General features: G+C 40.6%; 2 long non-coding RNA genes and 2 pseudogenes across 3 annotated transcripts in view; 2 read left to right on the top strand and 2 right to left on the bottom strand.

The window, feature by feature from the left end:
* The window catches only part of LOC138183818 (uncharacterized), a 411,340-nt gene that overhangs the window by 190,305 nt on the left and 193,071 nt on the right, over nt 1-27,964 (bottom strand). The window lies entirely within an intron of this gene.
* Nucleotides 1,129-3,008, top strand: LOC138184278 (uncharacterized). The gene is made up of 3 exons (XR_011174298.1): nt 1,129-1,398; nt 1,616-2,043; nt 2,547-3,008. It is a non-coding gene; the product is annotated as an uncharacterized LOC138184278 (long non-coding RNA).
* LOC138184344 (chromosome partition protein Smc-like) lies at nt 3,238-4,402 on the top strand (annotated as a pseudogene).
* Nucleotides 6,238-9,637, bottom strand: LOC138184343 (inner centromere protein-like; annotated as a pseudogene).

The following is a 27,964-nucleotide window of genomic DNA, read 5'->3' as shown; positions in this document are numbered from 1 at the left end:
ACCCCGTTGAGTACACCACCATCATCACCCACTGGTTTTAATGTCAAAATCATTTACCTTATTGATGTCCAAAGTTACCGTAAATTACATAACCTTAGTCAGTACAGTGACCAAAGTAACGCTAAACAACTAACATGAGCATAAATAGAAACTCTCAGTTTTGTCAGTTACAGCCCATACCAGCACCGGCATATCGTACATTATTTAAAAGATTTCATCCTATCTTGGCAATATCAGATTCAAAAAGTTTAACGGCGGAACTTACTGCAAGGTGACTATATCTCAGCAGGTCGTTATGTGACAATAGAGGAAGCCATCACCCCAATATGGCGCCAACTGCCTGATATTGTGAACGGCACTCTCGTCCGTTCGGAAACCGAAAGACATTCATCATCCACGGAAGATAGAATTATTTGGGACTATGGTCATCCGCGACAATGAATTCTTAATCCACGAAACCAGAAGGCCTTTGGAATTGGAAGCATCTACGGAAGCTAACAAATCAAAGTAAACACTGGATTCATTTTTTACATATAGAGACAGACGATCTAGCCTTGAACAAGACTCAGATAAAGAATTAGAAACATTTAAAATGATGTCGAAAGATAAATCATGCACTGTTAGAGACGAACTTAGACTAATTATTGAAATGTTAAACAAACAACAAGAAGAAAACTCGCTAATGCAAAGACGCATAGACACTATGACCAAACAAGCAAAAGAAGAGGGTCAACTCCTCGATAAAGAAATCGAATTGCTACGAAAAACAATTGCCGAAATCAAGTTAGGAATACAGGAGACTATTAAAGAAGCGACTAGTTGGAGTTATCAGGATAGTTTAGTTTCTAATAGTTTGAACAAAAGCTTGGAGAAAAAAGAAGTTACTGTTGAAAATGATAATGCAGTAACGAGAATAACAGCAATTGATGAAGCGAATTTAAGCCAACGTACTAGGAATAAAATATCTCGTTTACTTATAAATATGGTATCCGATAGTCCCTTATCACGTAGTCGGAGATTGAAGAGTTGTGATGAAAAAAGCAACAAGAAGAAAACAAAGGTGCTAATAATGCAAAGAGAGAAGCGAAACATAGAGGCAGACTTAGGAGATCGGGTAAAGTTGAAGTTAAAAAAAATGAAGATACGAGAAAAATCTTACAAAATGAAAGGAGTGGATTAGAAGAACAAAGAAAAATCGAAGAAAATACAAAAGAAGAAACTGCAGAGACAGAAGTCAATTCAAAAAGAATATTAGATAATAAGGGCGATTTACTTGATACCGAAAGAGCTATTGAAATTAATGATACTGTTCAAAATATTAATTTACTGAAGGTAGGAGCCACACTCAAAATGATATGGAAGATGTAGTAGAAGATTCACAAGAATTATCTAATAAAAGTAAGTTATCAAAAATAAGAATTGCACTTAACAAAATTGAAGGTACAATAACTATTGTACAGAATAAAAAGAATTCATTAGAAGGAGAAAAAGAAGTAGGGGAAAAGAAGAAAATGTACAGACAGAAATTACTTCAAAAAATATATCAGATGATAAATGTGATTTACTTTATGAAAAAAAAAATCCACAAAGTACATTAAGAATTTATCTGTTTTAGTGAGGAGAAAGAGAAAGGATAAAGGAATTGATCAATAGACTGTGAATTTTGAAGCGTTTATGAAAAACTTACAGTTTTTAACAAAATATTCAATGTAAAGTATTTGTTATAATATTCAGATAGATAGATGAGAAAAAACTGAATTTGTATAATTATTCATAGCTTATTGATCAATCATGCGACTCATTCAGGATATTAAAGGTAACTCGAGTTGTAGTAAATGCGACAATTTATTAAAAATGGTATATCTGATGTACGATACATTTGTACATGTTAAATTATTTAAATAAGTATAAAAATCACGCGAAAAAATCTACTGAAAATAATGTTGAAGTAGTTAATAATAATAAATCATATAGTGAAACACAAAGCTTAAATCAAGATCTTAAGTTAAAAAAAAAAAAAGGAAAAAAAAGAAAAAAAGGATAGTACTAGAAAACAATGTTTTATTAAAATTAATAAAATGGACGATATTTCTCCTTTGATGAAATGTTATGATGCTACAGCTGAAGATGGGGAAGTAGCTAAAATTGTTTCAAATGATTGTGATAACGACAATATCAAAGTCCCTAAAGATAATATTAAGGAATTTGAGGAAACCAATAAAATCATTACTAGTGAATCAAAGATTTCAACTCCTATTATTGAAAATAATTTATGAAGTGCAGAAAAGTAAATGATGGATCAGTGTTTAAATACCTGCTTCAGTTATCATCACCTAAAGGTAATATCAAACGACAGATAAGATTAAAAAAAAAAACCTACTCAGCACAAGGACGTGCAGCTCATATGTTAGAGTTAGTGACAAAACAAACAAGAATGGAAGGTGAAGACTATGTAATAAATTTAGATGAAGAACATACGGTTAAAAGAGTAAAATCTAAAGATACGGTCAATGATATGTTGCTGAAAAAAAGGGAAAAAAAGAAAGAAGTTGATAAAATAACAGCAACATGTAGCAGCAGGCGAGAGAAAATAAGCCAAATTTCTGAAAAAGAAACGATGCTCAAGAACTCGAAATTTCTCGAGCGGATATGCTAAACAACAAATTTAATGAACAGTTGAAGGAACGTGAAACAGCAATAGAAGACTCAAATCAAATGTTAGAGCATCAATCGGAAATTCATAAAGTTACCTTAAATGAAGCAAGTTTTAAAATAGGAGAAATCTTTGATAAAATTAAATGTTTTTAAGAAAAGGATAGCCAGATACCGAAACGTAATGAATTACTCGAAGAAGAACAGAATAAATGGAGAAGTTTAGAGAAAACGAATACAGAAAAACTTGAAGAAGGAAAATCCCGTCAAGAAACAGCTGAAGACGAAGCGAAAAAGCTTTCCAAATATAACGAGCGACTTCTGAAAGATTATCAAGAAATCCATAAAAAAAGAAATACGCTGAGGTTGTTCATCATAATCACAGGCAAAGAATTAAACATGTACCTCAACTGAAAGATAAAATCTATCTACTCGAACAGGATTTATATGCGAAGAACATAAGAACACAATATATAGAACAACAGCACAAGATGATAGAAAAAGTGAGAGCAGAAGGATAACGTGCGTATAGTAAAGGAAAAGAGAACACATAATGTATCTCCACCAGGGGCGCATAATCCAAAATTAGATAGTAAGATAAAAGGTTTTGTTACTGAAAAGTTAAAGAGATTTCATGACAACAAAAGCATTGCCAGTGCAGAGTGCAGTGTATCAATGTGCACTGAAAATGCAAGCAATGTGACGACTACTTTTAGAACACCACAAACACCACGAAATCACAATCAAGACCAAACAAGATCAAGTTCAAAAGTGAAGTCACGTGGGCTTATTACTGCTAGCGACCAAAAATTGAATTACGATCCCGAGCATCAACTCGCTGATATTCAAGTAGAATGTTCCAACAAAGACAGGACGACACAAGAGCTCGAGAAGCACATAGAGGACATGAAGGAGGAAGTGCAAAAATTAGAATTGCAACTCAACGAGTTACATAAAAAGAAAACAGAAGTAAAGGCGCGACACCGAAATTACATAGAAATAAAGTGAAGTGCCTCCATTCTCAGCTTTTGGAAGTTTCAGAGAAGAACGAACGCGAAATTAAAGCAAGAAAAGGCTATGAAAGGCGATCTTAGAAATCGTATCGCGGATTACTCGAAAAGAATAGTAGCGCTTGAATCTGAATTGGCAGATAAAAAAAAACACACACACACACACAAACGTGAAAAGAGTCCAATCTTTTGAAATACAAATTGAAGAACTAACAATAAAATTAGAAAAAATAACATAAGTCACAAATATGAAGTTGACTTGCTGGAACAAGAAAAGGCCAAACATAATTCATGTGTTAGTAATTTAATGGAGGAACGTGATAAGCTGGAGCTAAAGTTGCAAAAGCGACAAAATGTAGGTCTTGAACTACAAGGACAAATAATCTTCCCTTCAATGTGAACTAGACAAACTAAAGGGTGAATATGAAAAAGTTGTTGAAAATGTTTTGGAAAAAGTGGGTGATCTTAAAGATAAATATGAAGAAGAAACTAATAAATTGAAACTCGATTTTGAAAAAAGAAAAAAATGATCCTTGTCAATTAAAAGGAATTTGAAATATTACGTAGGAAAACGTTCAAAAACTTTCCAAAGATGTTAATAATCGCTTACGCGAGGCGCACCAAGAATTAGAAGATTCACATAGAAAACACACTCTTATCTTGAAAAAAGAAAAAAAAAGAAAAAACATCAGGAAGAATTAGGTGATATAATAAAACTTCATGATGAAAAAAAGATATAAACTGATACAGCATTGTTGTTCTGTAGAATGTCAAACTGCCATAAAGGCTTACATTGATGGAAAAGTGTAGTAAATATTTAAATGGACAATCGATGACTTCTTAAGTAATTGTAACAATCCTGATGTTTTACCATGGAACAATTAGATGAAGTGCACAGTAACATTAATAAAGTAAATAGAATCATCGATAAAAGTAGATGGATCTTCTTCATTAATATCAAAATCAACGACTGATATTGTAAAGAATGTGAAGGATATTCCAAAAAAAAAAAAGAAAAAAATCAAGAAAATAAGTCAGAGGAATGTACAGATAATATAATTCAAGATGTTTTAGTAGTAAATAAATGTGATGTAACAGATTTAAATAAAAAAAAATTTTTTTTTGGAAGTAAAGAAAGTAGTGAGACAGAGATCATAAGGAACACTGCGATTAATGAAGTAGAACAAGAAATAATAAATAAGAACACACAAATTGATGATCAATGTCAAGAAGTTTCTGAAAATCATAGCTAGAAAGACAATAAGGAAGTACTAAATCATACATAGACAGGAAACGATTCTATAACCCCTATTATATCAGGAGTAATTAATGGTCTAGAAACTGCAGATGACATTGATATTAAAGAAAAGAATGCAAGTATTAAAGAAGGCACTGATATTAAAGAAGAGGCCAATGGAAGAGTGTAGAAATACTGATGCAAAATATAATGTAGAACAAGAAACAACAAATGGAAATGGCAAGACTGAATCTTTTGATAGTTCACATAAAATTAATGTAGAAAAAAAATTATTCATAATAAAATTGTCGTACATATTGCTAATACAGAAGGAAGGAATAAATCTATAAGTGAAGCAGATAAAGTGAGCACAACTAACAAAGGAAGTGTAATTCAGGATATTGTTGATTATTAGGGGGTTTAAAATGAAGAAGATGATAGTAACTCGGTATCTAAAGCTCCAGATACTGTGGAAATTGAATTGAAAAATTTACTAAATGACACAAAAACACAAACTATAGAAGAAAGCACAGTTGTGCTGGTTGAAGAAGAAATTACATACATTGAAAAAGAACCAGTTGTAGATGCTGGAAAGGCTGTAGAAGTTGCTAAACGAAACAAAGAAATGCAAATATCAAAGGAGCAACTAGATAACAATCAAACTATAAAGAAACAACAAAATAGTATAAAATCATTACTCAAATACCAACTAACTCATTCTATATCACAGGCTGTTGGGAAGTCTACAAAAGATTCAACACATGATACTGCGGCATTTAGTCAAACTTCGCATATTATCCCTATTAATCGTGATCGAAATTTAACCAGCCAACCTTCACAGGTTGGAATAGCAAAAGCATAATATACCACGACGAAGAAGAACAAGTACGAGTCGAGTCAGTCAGAGTCCAATTCCATCGCTCCGTAATCACATCTCAGCCTACATCAGTGATAAGATATCGACCGCAACCCTTCGGGCTCCTTTGGACACATCACCACCTTATCATTATAGCCTACACCAAGGCTGTAACGCACCTTAGTCCACATCAGAGATTGGATATCGACCCCCGATCTTCGGACACTTTTCCACATCATAACCTACACCTAGCCCCTCAACATCCTAAAACCAAAACGTATATAAACCGAGACTTCACCCAGTTCGGGCAGTTCTTGTTCTTGTTCTAGTCGCTGTTCTCGTACAACCCCTTTTCTCGGGTTCAGTGTTATTCTTGTAAGAGCTAAAATTTATAATAAAGTTTGATAAAAGAAAATTTATAGTTGGGTTACGACTCAGCCTCTTTTTTCTTACAAATCAAGTATCAATTTTACGTGACACGTACTTCGTTACTTTTACTCGCATGTATAACACCTACAACTATATTTTTTGTTGAATCAATAAATAAAAGCGTTCCCCAGCGCACGTACAAGACTAGATCTTAAAATATAAGAGTCGACGTAAGAATAAGACTAGGAAAGTTGGAAATGAAAATAATTCGCCGAAACGGCAAAAAGAGAATACCTGACACAAAAATAACGATACGGTAAATCAGCGTCCCGTTTTAATTTTCATCGATCAGTCGTCCAGCAAATGAGATCTGTCAAGCAGCGACGGCAACAAGGTAGCAGAGAAGAAATATTATTGAGTTAACGCGCGAAGTGGTTGCAGGAACGGCTGACGGGTGCGAGAGTGTAATGCACTTACGTCACGCGAATTTCAGACAAAACAACCGGTGGTGTAACGAAAATTTAGCGTCGCAACCGAACATTCTAAATATAAAATGGATGGCTGTTGACCGAGAGAAAAATGCTCGACGATACGGTGCCGCTGTTTGTTCTTTTACAAGATTGAACGTCCACGGTCGACCCATTTACCAGACCCTTCTCGTGTCACGAAGAGACGAAATCACCAGTGCTATTTAATCGTGCGAATTATATCACGCGTATCACGCGAATTATTACACAACAGTGATAATAAGTCAAATCTAATAAAATTTACTTCTCATCAAAAAGTCGTACCAAAACAATTATTTATTAATTGTTCTATTTATTAATTCTTAAGAAGATACATATAAATAAGAAAAAGTGGTAAAATTTGATTGGTATAATAAAAATAATATATGCCTATGATCATTCTAAAATATAAAAAGTGTAGTCTTACGTTCATTGATATATTAAGAACACATACCTATTTTAATGATAGTTACAATGTAACGTCATTTCTATATTTATATGCAGGGTATGACAAGTATTTTTGCTCTAGGGCACAATTTGAAATCAACAACATTCAGTTTAACAAATTATACCTTTCATTCGTTCTCCATCATGAAATAATGCGGTGGTGTCTTCCATATTGCACTGGACGTGCGTTGTAATCTACTCCTATCTATATTTTGAAACATTTCAGTTAAATCTGGTGTGCACTTTCTGCTATCAAAGAATTTATAGACTGCTTTCTCCGGAATGTATCGTTGCATCGCAAGTTGATTTTCACGCATGTGCGCTAAAATTGATAAAAATTCGAGTACTCTATGCATTCTAATGTTTATTAACTCATTTAGTAAAACAATACTTACATTGTGCCCAATGAGGAATTGTATGCTTTGGTCTAGATTCATCACCTGATTCATCGTCGTCAAGTTCACCATCCAAAACGTAAGTGGTTGGACCTTGCTGTTTGGAGCCATATTGTGGCTAAAATATTGAATGAGTAATGTGCTTTTATAACAGAAGAATACTTTGATATTGTTTATAATGTTACCTGTGATGTAATCATCTGATGCTTAGTTTTCATTACTTCACCTGCAGCTTGTCGTTGAGCTCTTAATTCGGCTTCTTTTCGTCTTTCAGCTTTCGCTTTTAAACGTTGTAAACGCTGTTGCTCTTCTTGTTTTCTTCTTTCATCGACATCCTTATTCTCTTTTGGTAATAGAATTTTTTTGGCTTTTGCAACCGACTTTCGTGCTAATTTATGAGCAATCGCTTTTTCTGCAATGTTTGCATTTTCCGAAGCTTCTGTTTGTGCAGCAGAACTAGTGTTTTGTTCTCGTGTTTTTGTTCGAGTTATTCTAGTTGGTGCATGAATATCAACAGCAAGTTTTGGAGTGTTCACGTCTGCCTGTTCAAATGCCTCAATTCTTTTTTTTTTTTACGGATACCTTGATATATGGATCGAATAGAGCATTCGATTTATACGTGTTTCTTATTTCCTGGAATCCTGTAATTGTATTCTTTTCCTTCGAAAATGGTTTTGTTGGAGTATTAAGTATTGCATCTTCGCTCGATGTCATAGATCTGTTCTGCCGCTTTTGTCGTTTTTTCATTTCTTGTTTCTTAATATTTGCTTTAGACTTTTTCATTTCAGGGGATGACTCATCTTCCGTGAGTAATTCATCAAACTCTTTGTTTGTCATCGCTTCTTTTAGCTGCTGCATCTTCTCCTGGAAAGTTATTGACGACCGTGGTGTAAATTTAGGTTCAAAATTTTTTCCTGTACTACTAGCCAAGATTTTATTAATTACTACAGTTTCGTTTAATTTTATTGGTGATCTAGGTTCTAAAGATCTAGGATTGGTGGAAGGTTCTAAAATTACGGTAGCGTTCATCATCTTCTGCGTATAAGTAGAATTGATGTCCATCGTGGAATTCATAAGAGGAGTAAATATCTCAAGTGCATCCTCGTACATTGAAAGTTCTTCAATATCATTTCCTGTTGGTGCAATTACTGTATCATCAATAATATTAGAACATTTACCCTCCGTGTTTTCACTCTGTGAAAAAGATCTCTTTATATTATTATTTCTTGTTGTCATTGAAGACTTTAATGGTTCAATCTTTTCTGGCTGTATTGCATCTTCTTTTATAAAAAGATGATCCTGTGAATGTATCTGTGAAGTACCAGCGACCCTTCTTGAAATTGTTTCGCTTAAAACATTCTTTTCTGTTTTACTATGTTTTGTAGGGCCTTGTGTGTTTTTTTCATCTGAACTACTTCTAGCACTTTCCTTTTTTTTAGATCGGCTTCCACGTTTCCTCTAAAAATTTAGAATATATTTAACAACGTTATAATAGTAATAATATACACAATGTACAATTTAAGCAATTAGATTTCAACATATTAATTAACCTATATCAAGCATTATTAGGTACTATATATAAAGGTTAGAATTGATTAGTAACATAAGATTTGGGGTAAGATTAAACGTATTAAATTTCATCATAATATGATACAAACACTTACATTGCTGTCATCGTCAAGAAATAACGGCCTTCGTAATTTTGCAACAAGTGACATTGACTGCTGCTTTTTAATATTAATTGCAGCTTTCCTTGAAGCCTCTCCTTTTGTTCGGCCAATTGTTTCTATCACATCCCCAGTTTTTATATCTTTATTTTCTGTTTTATCATGTATTGCAGTAGAACCTGATACTGTATTATCAATATTGATAATATCATTTTCTGGGATAGTCTTTATACTGTGATAACCTTTTTTCTTCAAAACTTTTGGCGTCCTTGTAGTTGAAGGGCCAGAGGCTGTTTGTGGTATTTTAACAATTAAACTATGTAAATAATCCACAGTATCTTCAAACTGGTCGTTAATAAATTTTTTAACATCCAAGCAATAATAATGTATATTCAATATATCTTTGGTAATCATTGCTTTAATCCGATCCTTTGATCTATTACCCATATTTAAAATCTACAAATAGATTCTTTATAAGTATTTAATATATACATTAAACTATACTTCTAATTTTTAATAATACATACCATAATTTAATCATGTGGTTGAAATTATGACATATATAACAATTAATACAAACACATTGTGTTTACTTCTATTAACTTAGAAGCATACGTAAATTATTTAAAAAAAAAAAAAATATTTATATGAAACAATAATAAAATAATGAAGTAACGTTGAGGATAGAATCTAGTTTAATTATACATATATACCCATTTAACAATTCCGTTCTTATCAATTTTATTAAATTTACAGTGAAGTTTACAAATACACTAATGTCAATGAATATTAACGTATATGTTTATTATTACACTAAATAAAAATGAAAGTACTGTAATGTGAAATACAATATACTTTAATGGAAATAAAATAAGTAAATAGCGAAGTATTTATTAATATTATTATATAGTATTATATTATATTATTATGATATTTATTAATATTTACTTACCTTTTACGTTTGCATAAAAACTACAAAGTTGTAAATATAAACTTTTATAACAGAGATAAAACAAGTCACAGAAATTAGTGCCTTTTAATGGCAAAATGTGTTAAAGGAAGGGACACGATAATCTTCTTTTTGTGTCACAAGCGGAACTGTGCCAGTTTTGACCCTTGAAAGTACATGTAGCGGTACATGAGCTAGAGGACAATTCAAATCATGTTGTTGTTTTTTGCCTCGGAGTATCAATATCGTTAGGACATACATAATGTAATAATACATAAACTTCGGGCAAAACAATGTCGCCGCTTCGTGCTACCGTCGAATGAAGACGAATTTGAATTTTCCGACTCTCCCCCGACCAGTTGATACTATACCAGTTTAAGCGGATGCAATCGTAAAGAGTTCAGTTATCGATCATGTAGTGGATCGTGTGAGGATCAATAATTTAAAATACGACAAATTGCTGCTGCAACCCGCCAAATATATTTAGAATAAATAAAATAAATAAGAATAAATATAAATACCGTTAAGAGAAGCTAGTACAAATGTATTCGCAAAGTTAGAATATGATCGACTCGGATAATAACTCGTAGATATTAATCTCTAAATCGTGTTACTCGGTATATACTGAGTCGCCCGCGATCGCATCCGTTTATTTATACTGGTCGGGGGGGGAGTCAGAAAATTTGAATTCATCTTAGATCGACGGTTGCCCATAACGGTGACTTTGTTTTATCGGGAGTTTACCTATCTATATGTTTTGTGCGTCAAGGCGGTGTCCGTATTCCGAGGCACGACAACAACATGAGTCGCTCTCGATCCGCCTCGTCCTATGATTCATGTGCCGCTACATCACTCTCCTACCTGTGATAACATTAGGTCGTATTCGTGAAAAAATTATTTACGCTATTCTCTTGGTCGTCGCTATTTTAAAAGTTGAACGTATACAATATATCCTGTATCCGACAATTTACGGCTCAAATTACGTCGAGGATAGCCTTCGTTCAGAAAGTAAGGGAAATTGGCGTTGCTGCTAATTGGTCAATTTCCATATCGGCGGTTAGAAAAAGATGCTAGCTACCCTCGACGAAAAGTTGCTGGTGTGAGACGTCGTTCGTTGAAAATAGGTCTCCTCTATCTTCTCGTAGATGGGACAAAGACTGTTTGTTTGGAGGACTTTAGTTAGATAAATCTTAAGATTTATGTCGGACCCTCAGGTTAGCCGAACATGTACTGCGGAGACGCATCGACATCTGGCAATCATCTTACTCGAAGAATAGGGTCTGCTTGTGACGAGCCACGGGACAGAGACCGTTGGAATGTTTACTGTCGCCTGTCGCCAGAAATATTTCTTTTATGGAGAGCCATAGAATTACTTCATACGTTTGTTAGACAAAGCGTTCATCCCTTGACCGCGGGTACGTTGGCGACTGACCGTCGCCTCGAGCCCAAGCTCACTATCACAAATCTCGGACAATTACAATTGGGTTGAATAACTACAATTGTTTAATTACAGCTATAGTAGACTCTAGATTACAATGTTGCGGGATTATCCAGAATTCCAGAGGCTCCGGTGTTCTTTCCTGTCCGACATACATATATTGTACAAAGACAGTTTCTTTTAAAATATACTTACATAAAAAGTGGAAGGACTATATTTGTAATGAATTGAACTTGTAGGTCTAGTATGGATGCTCGTTCTCTATCTATAATTTCTATGGGGGAACTACCCATACTTTTTTCTAAATCTCCTTGTGAAAAAAATTCATCATAAATTTGTTCCTAACGCAAAGTCAAAGAAAGAAAAGCACATAAGCTCTTAAATATATTATTGTCTTCGAAATTTCTCTAAATTTAGACTTCTACTTACTGCAGTTTTTGTAGAAACTTTCCACTGATTAGTCTGATCACTAAGATCACGATATGTCATAAGCATATTGTTATTAAATAGGTTTTGGGGTTCGATATTTAATTGATTCACACAGATTAGTTTTGTATACTCTGTATTTCACCACCATGTACAGCCATTACAACACACCGGATACTCAGATAATTAACACATGGCGAACGGGAAAAATAAACAGAGTCGTAAGTGGACGTACCAACTTTGCATGTAGATACTAGTGATCATATCAATCTAACATTTACCTCAACACATATTAAGAAATAATCTCTTTCGTTCAGAGTCATTTTGGTCAAATTTACTTCTAAAGAGAGTAGCATACTAATTTAGTTGCAAATATATTATTTTTCAGTAGATCTAATGCTTCGCTATACTCTTCATTATTAACGTTTTCAAATATATTACACCCTTCTTTATTTAAAATGGCCTTGACGGTCAGACAATGAAGGACGTCGCACGGACCATCTCACGCGACGTAACTTATTTTCTTTGATCAAATTTATCCCTGCTTCGGTATCAATTAGATGAGTTCGTTCTCCTGCAATTCCTCTGAATAGTATTGTAGGTAGTCGTCCAGTTGTTGTGTTAACCCTTGGTATTCTTGGTCTACCGTTGTCGTTTCTCGCTGTTGCTGTTGATCCTCATTCTCGTCTGTTCCGATCTGGTTTATTCGTGGAGGTGGTAGGTTTCTTTTGTTGGCTAATTGAAAATGTTGACATTAGTGTGCAACGTGTCCCAATTTACCACATTTGAAACATTTTACTTGTTGTCGCTCAGCAAATGGTACACGTTCCATTTTAGAAAATGGTGAAACATTTTTGTTGATTGGATTATTACGTGTGGCCGATAGTGATCGGTTGCTTGTCTGCATTGGTCTGTTACTAAGTCGGTTATATGTTGCTGTTGGTCGAGTACCTGTCCTGCTCCATTCCTTTTGTTCTTCTCATAGATGTCTTTCAATATCGGCGGCTTTCTTTTCTGTTTCGCTCAATAAAACTTGTTCGTTTGCTAACAGTATGCGTCGTATGTCGTGTCGAAGTCCTTTTAAATAAATTCAACTTACTATTCGCATGGTGGCTTTAATCATTATTCGTTGCTTAATTGGTTGTGGATTTTCATTAGTTATTGCATACGTAAGTTTATTTAATATGCGGCTGATTCGGATATTGAAATTTTGAACAGATTCGCCGCGTCCTTGTTTCAAATCGCGTAATTGTTCACCGTATTCGTCAGATGTTACGTGAACTGCTACGTTAATCTCAAAGCGTCATGTAAATCTGCATAATTTTCAATAAGTACGTTCCGAATACTTTGCGCGGCTTTACCAATTATTTTATCGATTTCAGTGGCTTTCAATAACAAATCATTTTGTGAACAACGCATTCGCATAGCATAGGAAATAGCCAATAAACACTGGAACCACCGAAAAATCGTGAGTACATGTTGATGTACGTAATTTTGCATAACGCGAGCTTGGTTCCGGGTTGCCGCCATCTTGTCCTGTACCGGTAGGACCATGAACTAGAGACATATATGAGTGGCGACTCGTAATGGTGAATTAACTACCAGTGAAAATATAGAACATAGAGCCGAACTCAGTTGTGAATGTTCGTAAATGCGTAATTTAGAGAATTATGTTATTAAAATGGTATGAAGCGTAAGAACGATAATTTACTGGTGCACACACATAATAATAATGAACAATAAAATAAATAATAAAATGATATAATAAATAATATATAATAATATATGTCGGAGTCAGGGTGGACTTTCGGGGCGTTCGACGAACCTTTACGTACTTTACCATCGCGGATGTAGCTAAGGTTTATTGGTACAAATGTGGACACTACAAGAGGCTATGAGTAATAGCGGCGATAGGATGGTCGAGATGATAGTGACCACGGATTCAGGTTCGATAACGAATTCACGGTTCACGGGATGACGAGTATCAACGTAATACACGATTAGGGTAACTCAATCAGCAATTCGTACAACGACTAACTAACTATCTGACTCTCTTCTTCTGTAACTCTCTATCCAAATGAAACTGCCCGTATATATTCCTGTCCCCACTTCTCGGGTCAACCTTTTTTTTTTTTAAGGAGAGCCATATAATCATTCCATACTTCTGTTAGGTAAACGTCCCTCCCGTGACCGTGGCTACGTCTAGTGACCTGCTATGTCACTTTGAACCCGAACACATCGTCATAAAGCCGGGTAGGAACATTAAAGTTATTTTTTATTTATTTCTTTTTTTTCTCTTTATTGCTTACAATGCAGTTATCGTAAAAAGTCTGCACTAGGGTATTGGGGGGTTTCCCAGCATTCCAGACGGCAAATCCCGCTGTCCTTCCATCTCCGATATATATAATACATAGGAAAAATGTATAATACACAGTGTATGTAAATGTATAATACATATAATACATAGTGTTTATGTTATAATTAATAGTTTGAGATAATTAATAATTTGATTATAGTCCATAAAGTAAAATTAATATGGATTATATGTACGATGCAGTAAAGTAACTTAATTTATAGCTGCATATTAAGGTTTTTGATTAATTATGACGACGTTGACTTGTGTTGGAATTATGATTATCTTGCATTTGGGTGGCGATATTGTTAGATATGTATGACGAGGGGGGCGAGCGGTGTGGTTACGTGGCGTTGGCCGTGTCGCTGGACGTGGTCAACGCCTTCAACAGCATCCCCTGGGACAGGATATCCGGGAGGGCTGTACACCGCGGGGTCCCGCAAGGTTCGGTGTTGCGCCCGTTGCTGTGGAACATCACGTACGACGCGGTGCTTCGGACGCCGATGCCTCCGAACTCAGCACTGGCGTGCTACGCCGACGAAACGTTGGTGTTGGTCTGGGGCACGGCATGGGGTAGAACCGTCCGCCTGGCGGAACTGGCGGTGGCCTGCGTGGTCCCCGAAATCAAGGGATTGGGACTGAGGGTGTCCCCTGAAAAGTCCGAGGCAATGTGGTTTTGCCGCAAGGCCGATCACGGGACGCCTCCAGCGGGTTACCGCCTGAGGTTGGAAGGGGCTGAGATCGGGGTCGGAACCAGCATGAAGTATCTGGACCTGACTCTCGACAGCCACTGGACCTTCGGCGCTCACTTCGAGCGCCTGACGCCGTCTGTTGAGGCGACGGCGAATGCCTTAGGACGTCTGCTGCCTCGGCTGGGCGGGCCCGACGTCGGAGTGCGCCGGCTGTACGCCGGCGTGGTGCGATCGAGGCTCCTCTATGGAGCTCCGATCTGGGCGGAGGACCGGATGACCAACCGTTGCAGTCTCCTAGTGGTCAGGAGGCTGCACAGGACGGTGGCCATCAGGGTAGTGAGGGGCTTCCGCACCATTTCGGCGGCGGCAGCGGCGGTGCTCGCCGGGTTTCCCCCGTTCGAATTGCAAGCCCTGAGGTGTCGTGAGATTTATCTCCACACTCGGGGTCTGTCGGGCGGGGCGGGCCCGGTGGGCGCCGACGTCAGGGTTCGGGCTCGGCGAGCTTTGCTCGACAGATGGCGCGCCAGCCTCCACACGAGAGTGGGTGCGCCGGTGATAAGGGTCCTCGGGGCCGTCCTTCCAAACTGGGACGTTTGGTTGGACGGCGGCGGGCCTCCCCTGACCTACAGGGTGACGCAGGTGCTCACCGGACATGGTTGCTTCGGTGAGTATCTACACCGAATCGGGAAGGAGGCGACCGCGCGCTGCCACCACTGCGATGCGAGCGTGGATTCGGCGCAGCACACGCTGGAATACTGCCCGACGTGGGCGCGGCCGCGCCACGACCTCATCGTGGAAATCGGTTGGGATCTCTCGCCGCCGACGATCCTCGAGGCATTGTTGGTAAACGAGAGAAGGAGGAGGGCCGTGACCTCCTATTGTGAGCAAGTCATGCTTCGAAAGGAGGCCGTGGAGAGGATGAGGGTGCGGTACTCTCACCCTGAGAGGATTGACCGGGGAGGGCGTGGCACAGGCCATGGACGCGATTCGGTGAGACGCACTAGGTCCGCCGTGTCCCCCGGCGGGGTGCAAACTTAGGCGCTGGTAGCTCAGCGCCCCGGGGCCGCAAAGCAGCCCGGTAGGGGAACCGGACTGCCTGGCACGGCGGCTCCGGCGTCGAGGCGCGGTGTGACGTGGCCGCACATCGCTCCATTGGGGGACGTATTGAGTGCGGTGGGGGGTCCGGTGTATCCTTACACTGGTTCCAGGGCCCCTCTCAATCGCAGCCGGGACGGTCATCGTGGAGGTTTTAGTCGGTTTGAGTCCGGCACTACCACGCCGCTTTTCCCCAGAAGCGACCTGGTGTCCGTGAGGATTTCCTCCACGTTAATAAAAAAAAAAAAGACTCAAAGACGGTATCAGAGGGTTCGCCGAAGACGGCTTCGCACCGAGGGAGAGACCTCTCACTGCCACGAGATGTATCGCGAGATGTGGTGCTCGTTGCACAGGGAGATCGAGATTGCTAAGACCCGGGTCTGGTTAGACCTCGTCGAAGCAGTCAAGTCCGATCCGTGTGGGAGCCCATATACATGGCAAGTCACGAAGAAAGAGCTGCAGGGGGTGACCAGAAAAATGGTCTTCCACGACGTAGCGCCGGATCTGGACGGAGTCTCAGGCTGGGTCTGGGTGGAAATAATGAGGGTTATGGCTTCCAAACTTCGGCTCCTCTATACGAGGTGTCTGAAGGAAGGAATCTATTCACGGGCGTAGCTGATGACTGGTTTTACTCTGTAAAGAGGGCCGACCGATAACCTCGCCATGCACGTACCGTCCGATATGTCTACTGAACGAGGTCGGCAAGCTCTTTAAGAGAGTCATTGCTGGCTGTCTGGAGGACGACATGTCGGGACGGGTACCGGGTTGGCGCGAAAGCCAGTAAGGATTTCGGAGGGGTTGACGCTGTCAGATGCCTGCGAGCCGTTTTAGAGGCCATGGTTACCCGGCACAATGTGGCATTGGCGAGATCTTCGGATGGTGTCAATGCGTTCAACACCATGCCATGGGACAGGATAGTGATGGCCCTGGAGCTTTTCGAGGTGCCGTACTATTTTGCTCGTCTATTCCGGGCCTACCTTAATGACAAGTGGATCGGGTACACCGTGAAGGAAGCGTACGACAAGCTGCTGCGCTGTCCGCTACTTCCGGGCACGGCGATGGTGTGTTACGCGGATGACACTCTGGTCGTGGCAGGAGGGCGCGGATGACACGAAACATTACGTGTCGGAGAAGTCACAGAGCTCTGCACGGAGAGGGTTATGCGCGGACTGCGCTTTAGGATCTTTCCGGAAAAGTTGGAAGACATGTGGTTTTAGGACAGGAACAGGACAGGGACTTCTCCATCGGTTTGAGCATAAGCATGGCTGGAGAAGCCGTCTAGGTGGGGTTCCGGATGAAGTATCTGGATCTCATCATCGACAGCCAATGGGTGTCTGGATAGCACTTCGATCTTCTAGTCCCCAAGGTGTCGGCAGCAGTTAACGCTTTGTGCGGTCTGCTGCCGAATATTGACAGGGTTGGAGTCGCAGGACGCCGTATATATGAGGGTATCGCCAGGTCTCGAGTACTGTACAGGGCCCTGATATGGGTTGGCGATCTGGGTGCGTGTCATCGCAGTATCCTTCCGTTGAGAAAACTGCATAGGGTGACTGCCATCAGAATTGTAATGGGGTATACCGGACGATATCCTATGTGTTGGCGATTGTTCTGGCAGCATCTCCTCCCTTAGAGTTCCAATCATTGGCGCTTAGGCGAAAATATAAACGCCTAAAAGCACTGGACTCGGGGGGCGATGCGGCCGAATACGCGACTCAAAACGTTCGGGGGTGGCGGAAGACGAGGCGTGGGACCGGTGGCGGATCCAGTTGTGCAAGGAGGACAGTGAACACCGAATAGTGAAAGCGGTCCTCTCAACCTGGGAGGCTTGAAGAAGCCGCGATGGACTCATACTCACATATAGGATGACGCAGATACTCGCTAGTATGAACAGTGTAATAAACAGAAAGATATAAATTCACAAGAAGTTAGAGAAATGAAAATGAGCATGCCAGAAGAAATTGGAACTGCAAAAATTCATAAGCTCAAGAATGAAGAGTACACTCATCAAAATAAATAGAGGATCCTCCACAGCACATAAGACCAGAGCAAGAAACATACAACACCGGCAGAGATAATAACGTAGCACCAAATGTTTGAAAAATTATTTTGTTAGCACATAATTAACACTCGCGAGAATTTTCAAGCAAATAAATATGTAAAGCATAATAGCCGACACGAGGAATGAAAGCAGACTGTCGCGATGTTGGTATGGCGGCACTCGACAACAAATACCACCACTCCACACTAACTAGGAGGCGACCGCGCGCTGCGTACGCGTAACGACGACGGCAGCGTAATAGTTAGTGCCTTAGGTTACGAATGTTCGGAACCCGGGTTCAAATCCCGGCGACCGGCGTCCTATTTTTCTTCCGCGCATCTAAATTACAGGAAAAACAGCAGTGCCCCAGAAGCGACATTTACGCCCGCTTCAGAACTTATGCAGGCCTCTCCTCACCAGCGGAACTCGAGCTGTAGCGTATTACCACTACTAGCTACAACCACCACCTTATTGGTTTCAGGACCCCTTCCAGTAATGACTAGCCAGTAGGAACACAAGAGCACTGCCTAGTAATACACTAGCATAGTAGTACAGTAACATAGTAATATAATGTTACTGATTCTGATTGGCTGTAAAGTCAATAAGTCAAATAAGTTTGAATGTTAGCTATTAGATCATTAAGATCTAGTGTTACGTCGGCTGACACTCTATCTGAACATGTACTGTGAAGATGCATCGACATCTGGTAATCATCTTGCCTGAAGAATGGGGTCTGTGTGTGGCGAGCCACGAGACAGAAACCGTTGGAATGTTTACTGTCGAGTGCAGCTACAACTATTTCATTTTGAGGAGAGCTATCCAATTACTCTATACCTCTATTAGGTAAAAATGTTCATCCTGTGACCGCGGCTACGTTCGGTGACTGGTTGTCGCCTCGAGTCTAAGCTCATTATCGCAAATCTCGAACAAATACAATCGGATTGTATGACGACAGTTGCTTAATTACGGCTATGGTAGAAACTAGATTAAAGTGTTAAGAGGTTTTCCCAAAATTCCAAAGGAAAGGCTCCAGTGTCCTTTCATCTCCGACATGTATAATAAGAATAAGATACAGAATGTAGAAGGATACACAATCAGCAGACGCTTTAATGAAACATAGGTTGAAAGTGACCTATTAACACATGAAAGATAAAAGCAAACATCTATTACGTAAAATAATGTGCAAAGAACTCAGACTATCACCATGTTGGCTTTGGGACGCCTTCCAAACGAACTAACAGAACGCTGCTTAGTAGTACGCTGGTGTAGTATCATAGTAATATAATGTTATTAATTCTGATTTGCTGTAACTGAAATAAGTTCTAATTACCACCATTAGGTCCAGTGAATAACAAAATAGTAAATGAAGTAACATTAAAACATGATTGGCTGGAAATTAAGTAATCAATCAATATAGGAATAAGAGAATAGAATATATACATCGATATTATTAGTAAATAAGTAATATGTTAAATCTTAGGAATAGACATTGGAATGATAAGTTAGAAAGATGACATGGTTTATAAAACTGGTAACTAATAAGTATAATTTGCAATAGAGATAAGGTTGATGGAACAATCGAAAGTTAACAATAGATAGATGAGTCACAGTAATAGAAGAAAATAATTGAGATTTGCAAATATAATATATAACTCGTAAAAGTTATAAATAACTAGAAGAGGAGAAAATTTCAATTCACTGGTGTGTAGCTATGTGTGTAGTAGATATTAATATTAAAAAGTAGGAGTAGTATATATCAATGTTATTAAGATTTCAAAACTGTTAAGGTAAAGGGAGGATTCGGAAATACAAATAGTTTACTTTATTTCGCACACAACAGCTATACATATATATTACACTCTGAAGACTTCGATAACCCTCTTGCACGTACGCCTGTTGTCAACCGACTCTTCCAGAAATTTCTAACAGCTTCTAACGGTCCTTTGTCTCAAGTCAGACCAGGACGCCCTCTAACGCTTACACACACATTCACATGTATAGTGTAAATGTATCACCTCCCTAACAAAAACTTTAGGAGTAGATATTGGAATTATAAACTACAAAGACGACATGGTTTATAAATCTTTAACCCTTTCGCTTCGGCAGTCCAGTCCGCCTAAGTGCTCTCCCTGTACGGAGGCGCGCGCCACAAATGCGCACAGTGGCGTGATTGCTGTATAAATGTCTTCCTAAGTCTTAAATAACAATTGTGCTCAATAAAACAATAATAAACCAATCTTTGCTCGAATATGATAGGTATAATTTACATCTTGAATATGAAAAGGCTTACAAAATTACAAGTAATATAAATATATTTACATATTTATACATCTTATAAATATTTACATATTTACAAGATGGCACTGGAATATGCCTGATATATCGCGTGGTCGCTGCCTATAAGAGGCACCCGTACCCAAGGTCATCTAGCCGACGCCGCCTATAAGCAGCACCCGAAGCGAAAGGGTTAAACTAACAGTATATGCTGTTATATATGTCGAGTTCTCATTAGGGTTAGAGGCGTGTAACGAATCTTCATTTGGATTAGATATTGTTGTTATGCAATAGAGAAGATATTTGCTAATACAAATACGATTATTACAGAATTTGACAAGTAACTGCGGTAACCAGAAACGTGAAATGTTAATGACTAAGTCGTACTCGACTTACTTGTCCACGATACAAGTATTACTCAACCAACCCTTTGTTAAAACGTAGAGTATTCACTGATCGTAAAGACGCTGTGTAACTCGCTAATGAGATCGTACGTGAATGACTTTCCGTCGCGATGATGCTGCAAAGAAAAACTATGATGGGGTGTGTCTAAGGATACGAGATCATCGGATTTGTTGAAGAAAGCCTTGGTTCGGAAAGTGAGGGAAATGGACGTCGTTGTTAATTGGCTAATTTTTGTGTTGGTCCTTGGAAAAGGATGCTAACTGCCCTTGAGAGAAAGTTGCTAGCGGGAAGCATCTTCCCGTAGTATGTGATAGACTTAGGGACTGTTAAGAGAAAGACTATTTATCCCTTTTGGAGAATCATAGCTAAACAAATCCTAAGATTTATAGCGGGTCCTTAGGCTAGCTGAAAATATTCTATGAAAATGTATCGATATCTGGCAATCATCTTATCCGAAGAGTTGGGTCTTTGTGTAGCGAGCCACGAGACAGGAACCGTGGGAAAGTTTATTGTCGAGTGCCGCTACACTACGTTTAACAAAGAGTTACCCTTTGACCGTGGATTCGTTATTGAACCTAAGAACATTGTCAATTAACATCTCGAATGTCTAATCAACATGGTTATTTGTCAAATTCTGTAAAAATCATATTTATACCAGTAAATATAATCTCTGTTGTACAACAACGATGACTAGTCCGAATGAAGATTCCTTACACGCCCCTAAACCTAACGATAACTCGACATATATATGTCGGAGATGAAAGGACATCGGAGCCTTCCTTTTGGAACTTCCGGAAAATCCCTTAACACCGTAATCTGGATTTTATCATAGGCGTAATTAAACAATTGTCGTCTTTCGATCCGATTGCATTTGTTCGAGATTTGTGACAATCAGCTTGGGCTCGAGACGACAGCTAGTCGCCGAACGTAGCCGCGGTCACGGGATGAACGCTTTGTCTAACAAAGTTATGGAGTAATTCTATAGCTCTCCTTAAAAGAAATATTTCTGGCGACACGCGACAGTAAACATTCCAACGGTCCCTGTCCCGTGGCTCGCCACACGCAAACCCTAATCTTCGAGTAAGATGATTGCCAGATGTCGATGCGTCTCCGCAGTACATGTTCGGCTAACCTGAGGGCCCGTTATAAATCTTAAGATTTATCTAACTAAAGTCCTTCAAACAGACAAACAGTCTGTGTCCCAACTACTAGAAGATAGAGGAGACCTATTTTTCAACGAACGACGTCTCCCAGTAGCAACATTCCCTCGAGGGCGGCTAGCATCTTTTCTAACCACCGATATGGAGATTGACCAATTAGCAGCAACGCCAATTTCCGTCACCTTCTGAACGAAGGCTATCCTCGACGAATCCAAGGATCTCGTGTCCTTAGACACACCCCATCATATTTTTCTCTGCAGCATCATCGCGACGGGAAGTCATTCTCTCTTCGTATTAGCGAGTTACTTAGCGTCTGTACGCTGGGTGGATATTCCACGTTTTAACAAAGAGTCCGACTTAGATTTTGTGAGCATGTTCATCTATCATCCCGTCGATTCCCGCGTATTCGTTATTGAACCTAGGATCATTGTCATTAGTTTCTCGAGTATCTAATTACCACGGTTACTTGTCCAATTCTATAATAATCGTATTTGCACTAGTAAATGTCTTCTCTATTGCATGTCGGCAATGTGTAATCCAAACGAAGATTCGTTTCACGCCGCTAACCCTAATTCCAATGTAAACCCGACATATATTATATACATATATAGATATTGGATTAATAGCAATTAATAATAGATAGGGCTCAAACTAATAGAATTATTAAATTGAGATTTGTAAATAATCAAATAACTTGTAGTAATATATGTATAAAGAACTAAAAGAGGAGAGAGTAGCGATACACAAATCATCAAAATATTGTCTGTGGTCTATTCACATTAAGGACTATAGTTGAGTAATAGGTATCATTGATAGTAATATTAAAATAAGAATTAAAACTCACTTTAACAAGATAGAGGTTTCAAGGTGGCTATTGTCTATATTGGTAATAATCCGGTATATGCCATGACGATGGAGCAGTTCATAAATAGAGCTGTCAAATAACGATATAATAAAAGGAAGTTACAGGGGTTTTGAGGATTAGATAAAGCAAATAATAGTAAGGTACTACATGCAACTTAAAGCTGGGAGACGTGTCAAACATAAATTAAAGCCAATATCTGCAACCAACTATTCCATATATAAACATATATTGTAATATATTAAAAAAGGAAAATACAAAATGTAGTAGTATACACACCAGCAGACATTTCAATAGAGCACCAAAGGTTATACAGTCCTATTAACATATGATAAATAAGAGTATATATCTAGCTAGTAAAGGTATATTAGTAGGAAATATTAATAAAGATAGCGATAAGTAGAATATGGATAAAACAATAGGCATCGAAAATAAGAATAACAAGTAATAATGGTATGCGTTATGAAGGTGACACTGTATATTGAGTATAAGTCCAATAAGCATAATGTTCAATAGATATTGTAATTGAACAATAGAAAATCAGTATATGGTATATGACTAAATGTAACTAAATGAGCTAATTGAGATTAAAAACAAACGTAACATGTTTTGATTGACTCATTGTAATAACAGTGATATGGGTATGGCTGGGGTTTCCTCCCCACCCTCCTGCCCCATCGGGGGCCATCGCCCCCCCCCCCAAATCATCTATTTGGGTGGCATTATCAGCAACCGTGGTTGGCTTTCTCTGCCGTGTTTCTGGACTATGTCGCCAGTCCCGTAGGCGTTTTTATAGGGTCCTCATTAGCGAAGGCCCGAGCTCTTCAAATTTCCTCTCGAGAGCTCAGAGACGCCCCCCAACATGCTTCTTAGGGTATCCAATTTCTAAAGTGGTGGCGTGACACCGTGAACTCTCCTGACGGAGGCACTCGCCCTTCCCGGATTGCTCTTTCCCGAGGACTTTAATCTCCTTCTTCAGTACTTCCACACGCATCTCCGCCATTCTGGCTGCTCCAGTGCCGTAGGCGGACCCGGTCCTCTTTGTCGGCTCCATCGTGCCCGCGGCAATGCCTCCGCCTCCGTTAGGTTCTTAATGTAGGTGTTTTTCAGGTCCGACGATATTCTCGACACGTTCATTATCTCCTTTACCCGCCGAATTAGTTCGGCTCCTATGGTATGTCCGCCGTGGAGGATATTCTCATCTCCAAAGCCAGTTTCATAGGTACGTCAAAAGCTGTGGGTGTCAGCTTCCTTTTTCTTCCCCTGGACGTCGCTGATGAGGACGAGGCCCCATAAGCCATCGGCTCTTCGACGTCCGAACTCGCACTTCCCTGTGAGATTCCTACCGTTGTGGCTCCGGTATCCGATTCGGAGCTTGGCGCAATGAACGGATCCATGCCGGAAACCTCAGCTTGCCTTCTGCTAGTATTACCCTCGTCAGACGCAGGAATCCGTCTGGTTGCCTTCAACATGGAGGGGCCCAGCGCGCACGTGCTCTAGGGTAGTTTCCGAGGTAGCCTATGCGGCGGCTCTGCCGTCGCGCGTCATAAGATGTCTGCGCCTGCCCACACGTGCCCCGAGACGTAGCTGTGTGACGGGCCTGCCGGCGCGCGTCTCAATGTGTCCTCCTACTGCTTCGTCGACAGGGCTAAACTTTCCGTGCTTTCCTGTCCCATCCAGTCCGTTCCTTACCAGTTCTCATGCGCATGTTCGCGCACGCACACTGACGTAACACTCTGGTTCATTTCTTTTGTCGCCTTTCCTTGTTTTCTCTATAACTTCGGTTGCAGAGTATGGAGCGACGTGAACACGTCGTCTCTGCATGCCGCCATCTTCGAAACTCCTCCAGACTTTACTCAGTGCTGGCAGCACTCCGATCGGCCGCAATGATGATGTCATTGCTGGGTCCCTACCCGATTTGGGAATGAGCGCCACCCTCGTTTCCTTCCACTTTGCCGGACGAAAACCGGAGTGGCGTGAGCTCAGGCAAGAATTCCCTCCTCCCGTCGGGTTGGTGGACTCAGACGTTCGGTGGGAAGCTGAACGAGAGGTTTTGGAGGGATGGCGCTACGATCTGTCGGCAAAGGTCAGGTCTGTGGCTACCGGAACTTTAGATCGGTCCTCCCAAGGTGGGTGGCTTGGAGAGACGGCGGAGGGCTTCCACTGTCCTTCCGGATGACGCAGGTGCTCGCAGGACAGTAAGGACATTCGGGGAATACTTGCAGAAAGTCGGAAGAGAGGTGACGAACACCTACTATCACTGCGAGGACACGCCACAGCACACGCTGGAATTTTGTCGGGCGTGGAAGCCCCCCCATCATATTCTGTGACCAGGGATTGGCGAAAGATTAGACCTCTCGTCAGTTGTGATAGCGATGCTGAGGTGGCAACGAGAGGAAGGAGTAATGGGAAGGAGTAATTCTCGTAAAGGAGCGAACAGAGCGGGAGAGAGTGAGAACGTCCCACCATTGTAGGATTCCGCGCCGAAGGACGGCCTTGGGCCGCCCTAAGTAGTCATAGTGGCTGACACGCCGAGGAGGAACTGGGATCTCCTCAGACTTGCACGACGGCCCAGGGGTTAGTGGTGAGAGGGGTGGTCCCTCCTAATGCCCTAACCTAGGAACTACTCCCTCACATGGGAAAAGACGCAGGAGTGCTTCGGCAGTAATTCGAAAGAGGTCCCGGGGCACCCCTGTTGATCGTCAGGCGGACCACCGTGGGGTTTTGGTCAGTAAAGTCCGACACAACCCCGTCGCTTCCCAGAAGAGCTAAGGTGGTGTCCATGAGGATTTCCACACGTATAAATGAAAGCATTGAGTCTGGGAGCATACGTTTAATGGTCCGATCGAGGAAAGCCTGGGGTTGGACCCATTCCATGAAGACTAATATGGGTTCGGAAGGAGGAGGGGCACTGTTGACGCCTTGTGCCATGTGGTTGATCCTATCGGCTGGGCCAAAATATGTGTTTGGGAAGTGATACATTTACACTGTACATGAGAGTGTGTGTGTAAGGGTCAGAGGGCGTCCAGGTCTTAGTTGAGACAAAACACTGTCGTTAAGAAGCATCTACAAGAGTCGGTTGGCGACAAGCGTGCGTGCAAGACGTTCTTCAGAGTGTAATATAGATGTATAGCTGTTGTGTGTGAAATAAAGTCAGTTATTTGTATTTCCAAATCCTCTGATTTCCTTAACAATATGACATAGAATAACTGTGTCGATAGTAGTTGATGTGAAGAGCGCGTTTAATACTCACAGTTAGAGCGCGATCCTGTGGAAAGCGGGTGTTAGAGGGATAACCAAGAGACTGTTGACGTTCCTCTAAAATTATTCCGAGCACAGGATTACAGTCAGAACGACGAGAGGAACAGTTAGGAGGACCGTGCATGCGGTTGTCCCTTAGGGATCAGTACTACGGCCGCTGCTCTGGAACCTAGCGTACGACGGTCTATCAAAGGAGTTAAAGATGATTCCTCGCCTGAACGCAGTTTCTTTTGCTGACGACCTAGCGGGTATACTTGACGTAGCTAAGCAGGAAGACGCGACCATGAAGTTATCCGACGCGATGGGAATGATTTCGCGGTGCTGTGACGATTGTGGATTAAGGATTGCTCGTGAGAAGGCCGAGGTGATATCCTTGACAGGCAAAACGGATCCCTAGGGTAATCGAGATGCATATCGAGGGATACCTTCTGACGACGAGAAAGGAAGTGAGATATCTTGGGGTCCAGCTGGATTAACATAGAAGGTTCGGAACTCACTTGAAAATAGTGGACGGGAAGTCCTGCGCCCTTATGGGAGCATTTAGATCATAGGTCCCCAATGTCAACAGGCCTACCGACTCTGTTAGAAGACTCTATTATGGGGTTTGGGAGTCGGTGGTGTTATATGTGGCGCCGGCACGGTAAAGGGTAAAGTACCTAGGCGTGGTGTTAGACACCAAGTGGAACTTTTATGAACACATAGAGGCAGTTTGTGCCTGAGCGGATGCTATTGTAAGGGTCATCAGAGCGCTGTTGCCGAATGTAAATGGCTCCTCTAATGCCTGCAGGAAGCTGTACTACCAGGTATGGGAGTTGGTCCTGCTATACGCCTGCCCAGTGCGGGTGGATGCGCTGGGAAAGACAAAGGTTGTAGAACGGCGCTGTGCGTGATGGCGGGGGCCATGTTCATTTATATCAGGGCGCGAGGAGTCCGAGGAGGCTGATCGATGATGCAGCCACCTTTCGGAAGAGGAAAAGAAGTATCAACCACTTCACCATGCAGATGTTGACTGGGCAGGGGATCTTCAACGATTACAGGGTCAGGATTAACAAAGAAATTGACAATAAGTGTTGAGATTGTGATTCGAGCGCAGATGACGCCGAACATGTGTTATTAAGGTGTCCTAGATGGGCAGTTCAGTGCACCACGATTGAGAACATGTTGGGGGATATCTTCAATGTGAATAATATAATCGCATTATTCTCAGCTAACGACCATATCTGGGGACAGTACCGGGAATTTTGTGGAATGGCGATGAAGTCCATGCAAGCACAAGAAATCGCAAATAATCGGATTAGGAGAAGAGCAAATGTGACTGCAAGGAGCAACTATCGAAGAGAATGATGTAAGTTAATTATACAAGGTGTTGATGCTTCGAATGGCGTCTCGCTGAAGTAATGCTTATTTAGTGGTGCCGGCGAGACTCGCCACTCTACGAAGAATTGGGAAGGGTATGGGTTTTTAGTGGGTATGGCGCTACCATCTGCCGAGGCTCACATAACCCGTTGACGCGGGTCACTGGATATACTTAATGCATTTTCCCCTTCTCGCGTAAAAAAAGGTTGGGTTAGGGTGGGTTAAGTTCAGTTCGACTTGATACTTCGTTACGTGCGGACTTGTTTGCCACGAGCTTCCGTTCGTGAGCACAGACTAGTTGAAATAGTAGATGGCTTGGTGTAGACCTGACATAACATGGGTGGAATTAATCTTAAGGTTTTTTTACAGGTATCAATGGTTAACTAGCGAGGTAGTGCTGGATTGTTCCTTTTCGTGGTGGAAAAATGGCGGAAAAGTACAATGTCCACGGGAATGGTTAGGATTCCGTGAAAGAGCCAGGGTGTCATGAGTGCGTACAGTGATCTTTGTTTGCTG

Source organism: Bombus flavifrons, chromosome 10 (genome assembly GCF_040668555.2).
Source record: "Bombus flavifrons isolate JBK064 chromosome 10, iyBomFlav1_principal, whole genome shotgun sequence".
Classification (NCBI taxonomy): domain Eukaryota; kingdom Metazoa; phylum Arthropoda; class Insecta; order Hymenoptera; family Apidae; genus Bombus; species Bombus flavifrons.
Note: the sequence above shows the minus strand (reverse complement) of the source record. Positions and strands in the feature narration are given on the sequence as shown.